An 8744-nucleotide genomic window follows, 5' to 3' on the forward strand; every position below is an offset into this window, starting at 1 on the left:
AGTCGATGAGACAGTTCTGAAGAAAGCAGTTAGACGGCTTAAGTCGCGGTCATCAACTGGGCCCGATGGCATTCCCGTGTTTCTTGCGAAAGACTGCTTATCAGCTCTAGCCACGCCTCTCCTGTATGTTTATAATCTTGCCTTAACTTTAGCGGAATATCCGAAAAGCTGGAAATTATCTAGGGTAACCCCAGTCCCAAAGGGTGTAGGAGGGTCAGAGGTTTCATCTTTTAGGCCGATCGCAGTTCTGTCAGTCTTTGCTAAAATCTTTGAGTCAATCCTCAACGAACAAGTTAATAACCAGATCAGTAACATGTTACATAATAGTCAACATGGATTCCGGCATGCCCGTTCTACCACTACTAACTTGGTTACACACGTAGATTACGTGCAATGTCAAATGGATAGTGGTAAACAGGTGGACACAGCCTATTTCGATTTTAAAAAGGCCTTCGATTTGGTTGACAACGACAAATTGTTAGAGAAATTGGCATTGATAGGATTCACACCCAAATTCCTTAAATTTTTCTCAAGCTACTTGAAGGATCGTTCGCAATATGTACGTTTAAGTGGCTTTGAGTCTTGTCAATACTTTACGAGATCAGGGGTAAGTCAAGGTAGTACGTTGGGACCTACCCTTTTCCTGATCTTTATCAACGACTTGCCGGAGATGGTGTCTGCCTCTGAGTGTCTCTTATTTGCCGATGACCTGAAGATATCTCTAGGAATCAAAACTGAAGTGGATGCTTTGGCTTTGCAGAGAGATATTGATTCTGTATACCAATGGAGTCAAGAGAACCATCTTCCATTTAATACTCTTAAATGCAAGATTATTACATTTTCTCGCAAATCCAAACCTTTATTACATATTTATGATTTATCTGACGCTCCTATGGAAAGAGTATATGACATTAAAGATTTAGGCTTAATATTAGATAGTAAATTAGATTTTCATGCGCATATAATAAATATATGCAAGATGGCACATAGGATGCTAGGTTTTGTTTTAAGAACAGCATCACAGTTCGATAATACTACAGTAGCAAAAGTATTATTCTATGCATACGTGCGCAGCAAGCTCGAATATGGTTCGATTGTGTGGAGTCCCTACGAGGAAAAATATATACTCATGATCGAAAGAGTACAGCGCAAATTTGCTAGATGGCTTTATTTGAAAAAATACGGCTATTATCCCTACTTGTATCCATCCCTATTCGTTTCGGGAATGGTCGACATGGAAACCCTAAAACTTAGACGAGCAATGCTGACTATAGTACATTATCTTTCCATAGTGCACCAGAGAATTGACAGCCCACGTATATTGGAGCAATTCCATATTCAAGTTCCCACAATCTCGTGGGACGCATCGGGCCTTGTGGCACCTCGCCGCCGACCGCGCCTACTGGCCCTGCCTGCCGTGCGCACCGAGCGCGCGCGTCATGCGCCCACTACCCGCGCTCTGCGAATTATCGGGGACATTCTTGCTCGGCACTATGAAATCGATCTATTTGCAGATAGTTTAGGACATCTCTTAAATCAATTTTGGATTAAATTAAATGACTTTTATACGTATTGACAATTTGACATTATTTTATTGTTTCTATTTTGACTTTATTTGATTGATTATTAATTAACTACTTTATTATGACATTATTTTTATAATTTATTTGTAATTTTAAATTTATTGTTCTATTGACATTCGGTAATTTGATTTAAATCTATTGTTTTTATTTAATTGACTTTATAATTATTATATTGACATTGAATTAATTATTATTATATTGACATGCATGATAACCTATGTACAATTAATCTTATAAGCGCTTTGGAATATATTCTGTTAGCTTGTAAGATGTTTGAATAATAAATAAATAAATCCCGGTTTTTGAAACAGGGACGCGCGCGATAAAGTTTTTCTGTGACAGACAAAATTCCACGCGGGCGAAGCCGCGGGCGGAAAGCTAGTACTAAATATTAACGTCAAGCTAGAAAGGTCCCGTCTGATGAAGTCTACGCTCCGACCCTACAATTCCCATATCCACTGCCCCGAGAGCTTTCAGCTCGAGTTGACAAATCGCTTTGCATGCCTGAAAAACTGCGAGTCAGTGGATGAGATCAATAACGGGTTCGTAGAAACTGTCCAGGCGGCTGGGCTTAAATTCTTTAGACCTCGTCGTAAAGACAAGCCGCAAAAGCTCACCGACCACACCCTCAACCTCATGGCAGAACGACGTGCAATGACGCTGCAGTCCTCCGTTGACGCTACGGCATATAGGCAGCTCAATAGACAGATAAGGAAGTCCTTGCGACATGATATTCGCAACTTTAATACTAACAGTATTAAAGAGGCGATAGAGCGGAACCAAGGCTCCAAAGTGTTCGCAAGAGACAACTCTATTGGGCAAAGCCAGCTGACGAAGCTAACGACGGCGGACGGTAGTGTAACGTCAACAACAGCCGAGGTTCTGGGTGAGATCGAGAGGTTTTATGGACAGCTATATACCTCGGTCACCAAACCCGTTGATAGCTCAACTTCAGATCCAAGAGCTAAGCTAACTCGACACTATACCGAAGATATCCCGGACAACAGCCTATACGAGATTAGGATGGCTCTCAAACAGCTAAAGAACAACAAGGCACCGGGTGATGACGGAATAACATCGGAGCTTCTGAATGCGGGTGGAACACCGATACTGAAAGTTCTTCAGAGACTCTTTAACTCCGTCCTACTCCAGGGAACTACGCCAGAGGCATGGAACAGAAGCGTGGTGGTGCTCTTCTTCAAGAAAGGTGATAAGACCTTGCTGAAGAATTACAGACCCATCTCGCTTCTGAGTCATGTCTACAAACTGTTTTCGAGAGTCATCACGAACCGTCTCGCGCGTAGGTTCGATGACTTCCAGCCTCCCGAACAAGCCGGATTCCGAAAAGGTTATAGTACCATAGACCACATCCATACGCTGCGGCAGGTTATACAGAAGACTGAGGAGTATAACTTGCCACTATGCTTGGCGTTCGTGGACTATGAGAAGGCCTTCGATTCGATTGAGACTTGGGCAGTATTACAATCTCTCCAGCGGTGCCGTATTGACTATCGGTATATCGAGGTGCTGAAGTGCTTGTACAAAAACGCCACCATGTCGGTCCGAGTACAGGAGCAGAGCACGAGGGCGATTCCACTGCAGCGAGGCGTTAGGCAGGGAGATGTTATATCTCCGAAACTGTTCACCGCTGCATTGGAAGACGCTTTCAAACTCCTGGAATGGAAAGGATTCGGCATAAACATTAATGGCGAGTACATCACTCACCTTCGGTTTGCCGACGATATTGTGGTAATGGCAGAATCGTTGGAAGATCTTGGCACAATGCTCGAAGACCTTAATCGAGTTTCCCAACAGGTAGGCCTGAGGATGAACATGGACAAAACGAAGCTTATGTCGAATGTCCATGTTACGCCCTACCCAGATTCAGTTGGGAGCTCAATTCTCGAGATTGTCGACAAGTATGTCTACCTCGGACAAACGATTCAGCTAGGTAGGTCCAATTTCGAGAAGGAGGTCAATCGTCGAATCCAACTCGGCTGGGCAGCGTTCGGGAAACTACGCAACATCTTTTCGTCCAAATTACCTCAATGCCTGAAGACTAGAGTGTATAACCAATGTGTGTTACCAGTGATAACTTATGGCTCGGAAACGTGGCCTCTCACTATAGGCCTTATACAGAAGCTCAAAGTTGCACAGCGTGCTATGGAGAGGGCTATGCTTGGTGTTTCTTTGCGAGATCGAATCAGAAATGAGGAGATCCGTAAACGAACCAAAGTCGCTGACATAGCCCGACGTATTAGCAAGCTGAAGTGGCAATGGGCAGGGCACATAGTACGCAGAACTGACGGCCGATGGGGCAGAAAGGTTCTGGAATGGAGGCCGCGTACCGGAAAACGCAGCGTGGGACGTCCACCTACAAGGTGGACCGACGACATCGTAAAGGTAGCAGGGAAGCGCTGGACGCAGGCCGCTACCAATCGATCAACATGGAAAGCATTGGGGGAGGCCTATGTTCAGCAGTGGACGTCCTGTGGCTGAAATGATGATGATGATGATGACTATTTAACACACCGAAGTATGGGCGACTCACGAGTGGGCAAAGGAGAATGTAGCCGAGATGATGTTCAAACTACGTCTTGGGCAATTTCCGGCATAGTGCACTTGCATCATAAAAATAAATAAATAAAAATTGTTTATTTTATCAGACACTCATTCTGGTACATTAAAGTAATAAATCAATGAAGATAACAATAATTGTTGTTTTGAGTGTGCGATCTGGAGCCTAAACTAGCTAGGGCCATCCTGTATTTCAGACCTCCAGGCCTCCAAGAAAAAAAGAAATGCTATAAAGCGCCCTCTATATTCTACTACTCTATATACTAACTAAAATACGCATTGGCAGACAGCCTCAAAGCCCTCAAAGGTAGTGAAATGAAGGAAGATAGTATCAGTCGTTGACAACAGATGGCGTTTTAGCCAAAAGTTGATTATACATTAGAATTGAAATTCCTACAAATTACAATTTTTTAATAACTATGCATTATTCATGATAAATCAAAGACTTTTTAAAATTAAAATTGAGTACCTAGTCAATGATTTTGCAAAGTATTTATCTATATTACATACTCGCTCAAGTTTTAAGCAATTTAAACACTATGACTATATTATATTACAATTTATATTTACACTATATCATACAAGATACTTTATACATATAAAATTAACATTAAATAAGTTTATGTCTCCATTTCTCGTTTTTCAAATGGGAATGTTTGTTTGTATCTGGCCACCCCGAGACTGACAAACGCTGGAACAAAAAAGTATGATTAAATTCTGCCAATTAAGATTTATGGCAATTTAAATCAACAGCATAGAGTTTCATCATCTTCATCATCATTTCAGCCATAAGACATCCACTGCTGAACATAGGCCTCCCCTATTGCTTTCCACATTGATCGATTGGTAGCGAGAGCATATAGTTTAAATAGTTGTTATTTTCATATTTCATTATTTAATTTTATCATGAGTGTTTTGTAAGATATAATAATAATTATGAAACACAACATTGTATAATTTTTCTTAACAATAATGTAGGACATTCAACAGTTTCCTGTAAGCATTAGGTTACATATTCATTAATTTTTTGAACATAATTAATTGCTTTAAAAACACTATGTACTTAAATAATTAGACCTTAACTTGTGCTGTAATTTTACAAGCTTTTTTATAACTTCTGGTGTAGGTAATCAAGTTTTCTTGAAATAGGTACTTATAATATACACTGAACTACAATGTAGAATATTAAAATTAGGACAATTACTTAGGGATATTGTTGAAATTGCTACTCTTCCAGGCAAAGTTTTATTTTTCCATGCAATGTTCGCCAAGTAGCCTCCAATTCCGATGAGGCCGACAGCGCCGACTATTCGGCACCCCAGGCAATCCTTGGGCACCTTAGCTACGGTTTGCTTTTCAGCACTCATGTTGTTTCATTTATTATTTTATCTTTTTAATTTGATTGCACAACTTCTGAAAAATAAATTCTCCACTCACTGTCACTGAAAGAAATCGGGCCAGTGTTGCCAGTCGGGTCTTGTCAGAAATTACCAGGAATATAAAAAAATGTAACCTTTTCGAATAAAAAGTAACCTTCATACGGGGGGGGGGGGGGGGGGGGGGGTGCGTAGCGATTGTGTAAGGTTGTACATGGATATGGATAGAAAATGAATACAATTGATCATCAATCGTGTACCTAAATTCGAATTTCGAATTTTGACCATACCATGAAGAAGACCGAAAAGTGACCGGTCGTATAAAACCGTTTCATGGATTTGCGTTTTATTATCGAAAAACATTCGCTAAAACTCATTTTCTTTAATAAATAATAAATCAAATTCATGTTTAAATGCACTTTATGACATAATTTTTAAATTGTCACTGTTAATATTTTTTACTGAATAACCTGTAAAAGTTAATTCTACAATTTCTGAAAAATCACCTAAAAGTAACCTTTTCATTAGTGTAACCTAAAAGTAACCAATGCAGTTCAAAAGTAACCTAAAAGGTTACAAAAGTAACCTTCTGGCAACACTGAATCGGGCATCGGCAAAATTGACAAGTGACAGCCATTGATTCAGTAAACCAACTGTCACTGTGACAGATTTTTCTTTTTTTCAATAGGGTTTACGGCGTTGGTTATTTACATACTGCCAAATCTTCAGTCGTGGAATACAATAAAATAAAAATTTATTCTGAAGCCATTGTTCTATATTGTAGAAGAGTTTAACGGGGAAATTGTTTGAATTGAATTGATGAGCGCCACAGATCTGTGATGAGCGCCTTTGAGCTTCTTGGCGGGAAACTTGACACACTGGCTAAATATACAAACCGCACGAAGCCAGTACCCAATGGAAAAAAAGAAATCCTTGTTTTATATCTATGCTTCCCGAAAAAGCGCGGGAAACGTCAAGCTAGGCGGTTGTCTCAATTTTTGCTTTTGCGATTTTTATAAATTATCTAGTAAATAGAGATCAGTTAAGTAGTGGAGTGTAGTATATTTATGTTTATCTTTCTATTTATTTATTAGTTAGTGATTTTGGCAGTGCTCTGGTAAGTTTTTACCTTTTTCTCTGGTTACATGAACGACCCAGACGAACCTGGGGGCTCCGTCCCCCAGGTTTCGTACAATGTCACTATAGCTAATAATTATTCAGCATTAGATACTGAAAGTTCATGCACGGATGGCTCCGAACATTCTCAAAATAAATCCAAACGTTTAAAACGGGCCTCTGCACCTAAGTATTGTAAACACTGTAATAAAAAGAGGAGACGTCATCATAAAAGCTCTACAGTTCCTTCGCTTGATGCATGTGAATGTCACTCGGAATCTCATTCCGACACGCTAATTCAGCCAAAACAACAACCAAACAATTTCAATGATACTACTGCTAAAAACTCTGTGCCAGTGTCAATCTCACCAAACTCACTTGATGTTGAGTTTGAGAACAATAATTTGAATTCTCAGCGTCTACCAATTGGTAGGAATCTTTACCAGGCATCTGATGTTTCTCCATATGTCATACACATACAAAAAGAACAGACAACTTCCAATCAAAATACTTCAATTCACCCGGTTTCTCTTGGTTTGTTTTTGAAAAAGCATGGTTTTAAAAACATAATAAATGGCAGTTTAAAACGTATAGGCAGAAATCGTGCAGCTATTTCCTTTTCTAATTATGAGGATGCCAATACATTCATAAGTAGCACTGTCCTGACCAATAATCACTACAAAGCGTTTATTCCAACATCCAATGTTACTCGCATGGGAGTAGTGAGGGGCATTCCAACCAGCTGGACTGATGAGGAAGTCATACAGAATATTACAGTACCTATAGGTTGTGGCAACATTCTTAAAGTAAGGAGATTGAAAAGGAAAACTATTGGAAAAGACACAGTTGAATACATACCTATAGAGACTGTAGTTCTCACATTTGATGGACAAGTACTTCCAAAGAGAGTATTTATGTGTTACAATTCTCTGCCCGTGGACTTATACATTTTCCCCACTATACAATGTTACAAATGCTGCAAATATGGTCACATTAAATCTCAGTGTAGATCTCTTCCCAAATGTTTTAAATGTGGTCATGACCACTCGGGTGACAGCTGTTCAGTTGATGAAGAGTTTGTTAAATGTTGTCTGTGTACAGGGTCTCACTTTGCAACTAGTAAAAAATGTCCTGAGTTTTTCCGCCAAAAGCAAATTAAAGAGACAATGGCTAAGAATTGTATTTCTTATTCTGAGGCTTTAAAATTACACCCTCCTCTTGGCAAGTCTTATGCTGATGCTTTGACAACAGTAGCCCCAGTTAACACAAATAGACCAGTTTTGAAAAATTCATCTGATAGTATACCCGGCAGGAGTTCATATAAAAAAACAGTATTTCTTAAGCCTAGATCCCCACCAGTAATTAGTCCTGGATATGATAAGGCCTCTCATGATGCTCTTACTAAAGACTTCAACATAAACTTTCCTTCATCTGGCACTGCTTATAAAGATTCAAGTAAAGACTCTTTACTGTCTGATATTATGTCTGTTAAAGAACTTATTATTACACTTATTAATTCATTGTCTCATTATAATTCAAACTTCACACCGCCCAACGTTGCCTCATCCCAAAACCCTGTAAGTGACAAAAATAATTATTCATTTGATAGTAATTTTATAAATAATAATGAATTCGGTGGTAATTCAATGGAATTGCCGCAGTATTTACAGTAAGAAATCTGATTTGTTCCATTTGATAAATAAATATGACCCGTTAGCCATTTCTCTTCAAGAGACTTGGCTTAAATCTAGTAGTAGTTTTAAGGTGGCAGGCTATGCCTGCATTAGAGAGGACCGTCTAGATGGATATGGCGGTGTTGCACTGCTGGTCAAGCATTCTTGGCCTTTTATACACATTCCTATTCCTGTTCATAACGATGATTATTCCATTATAGCAATCTCTGTAAATGGTATTTGTTTTGTTTCCATTTATATTCCACATCCATCCTCTATCATTTATGATGAAATTTTACTTAATATTTTACCGTCTCTTCCAAAACCAATTTTAATAATGGGAGATTTTAACGCCCAGCATGCTTCTTGGGGTAGTTCTTCCTCTAATTATTATGGTTCAAGAATCTTAGATTTCTTAG

The 8744-nt window shown here is 39.3% G+C and overlaps 1 long non-coding RNA gene across 1 annotated transcript; it reads right to left on the reverse strand.

Annotated features, from left to right (window-relative positions):
- Positions 1 to 4704: 4704 nt before the first annotated feature.
- LOC135073645 (uncharacterized) lies at positions 4705 to 5610 on the reverse strand. The gene is made up of 2 exons (XR_010257671.1): positions 5365 to 5610; positions 4705 to 4851 (listed from the first exon to the last, which is right to left on the reverse strand). It is a non-coding gene; the product is annotated as an uncharacterized LOC135073645 (long non-coding RNA).
- Between the last annotated feature and the right edge of the window lie 3134 nt (positions 5611 to 8744).

This window comes from Ostrinia nubilalis, chromosome 7 (genome assembly GCF_963855985.1).
Source record: "Ostrinia nubilalis chromosome 7, ilOstNubi1.1, whole genome shotgun sequence".
NCBI lineage: Eukaryota > Metazoa > Arthropoda > Insecta > Lepidoptera > Crambidae > Ostrinia > Ostrinia nubilalis.